A 1,577-nucleotide genomic window follows, 5' to 3' on the forward strand; every position below is an offset into this window, starting at 1 on the left:
CAAAAATTCATTATCTCCTCTAGATGGGGGTAGGAGGCCTAAAAGAAGTCAACCTTCTCTACTATCGGAGATGACCTAAAATTTGTCGTTGGTAAAGTTTGCCATTTGTCGATTATGATGCTACCTGATGACGCGACACAAGAAAAATGCAAGGACGATACCTTCGACAACTCATTGCACGCTAAAGGTTTATTGTCATGTAGTAGAAACCATATAAGTCAACCTTATCTACTATCAGATATGACCTAAATTTTCTCATCATCGTTGATAAAGTCTAATATGTATATGTTATGATATTACATGATGGTCGCAAGACGACATCAATGACAACTCATTATACAACGTGTCTATTGCCCGACTGAGATTACGTAGTGGGAGAAGTCAAACCTTATTGGAAACGTCGTAAAGCTTGTCATTTAGTAATTTACATGATGTTGTGACAAGTTTGTATGTTTCCAAACCAATAAGTCTACGCGGGGCTATGGTGCAGTGTGAGTGCCCCCTGGTAGGAACTACCATGGTCAGGTCACATATCAAACATGGATGCTTGCCGACCCAGTCAGTCCCAACGGCCATCAAGGGGTTGTTCCCCTTGCTGCCACGGAGATGACTCCATCGTGTATGACCTTTGTGTGGCGATATAGCGATGCGGCTTTGCTTCAATGGTGTGGCCGTACAAATGATGTGTGGAGTGCCCACTCATGATTCCAAATTAGCAAATAATGATGGTCTCTCATAGCATCACCCTCTACCCTTTGCTGACAAGTAAAGGACCGGTAGGTGAAGGACTACTAATTTAGTTTGAACTGAAGATGATTTTGGCCTAGTCGGTGCACGACCGTGAGGGGTACCAATGATAGACTACACCATCTATCTCCGGAGCATATTTCATCTCCATGATGAAAATATGCAATCTGGCATCCATGCCAAACTTTGCGTCGTCTATTTGTTTGAGGCATTATCTTTATGTTTATTTCCTGGCCTTGATTGGATCAGTCATCCACGATTAATTGTTTGGGTCTACACAGTCTTGACTCGCGACGTCTGGCGAGTGTGTAGTCTTTTCTTGAAGGTGTTTGCCATGGAAGATTGATGATTTAGTTGTAGGTTAGTTGTAGACTTAATTGATGTGTCATTGTAGGCTATTTCCATTTAGTCAGTAAGATAGATGATATAATCATGCTTATCTATAGACTAACACAAATCGTTGGACATACACCAGCGCACGGTGAAGGAACATGCAAAGTCACGCGGCCGGCAGCACGACAGCTCCCACAGTGGAGTACCCAGGCCAGGCGATCCCGTCAGTTTCCAGTCTAGTCTAGCTTAAACAAACAGGACCTTCTTATACAGAAAAAAAGGAATCTGCCGAAACCAAAGCAAAACCGGCGATACAATTTGCAGTTGCGTCGCACTGCGCATTTGCACCCCGTCGCCTTCCGTTCCCTCCCCCACCCGCGTGCGTGCGTGTCCCTCAATCATAGCAGCCAGCCGCGCCGCGGCCGTGTCCGTTTCCTCTCCCCCGCCCGCCGGCCCGCCGGCCCCGCCGTCCCTTCTCCCCCCACCCCGCCCTCCGC

Source organism: Triticum aestivum, chromosome 4D (assembly GCF_018294505.1).
Source record: "Triticum aestivum cultivar Chinese Spring chromosome 4D, IWGSC CS RefSeq v2.1, whole genome shotgun sequence".
NCBI lineage: Eukaryota > Viridiplantae > Streptophyta > Magnoliopsida > Poales > Poaceae > Triticum > Triticum aestivum.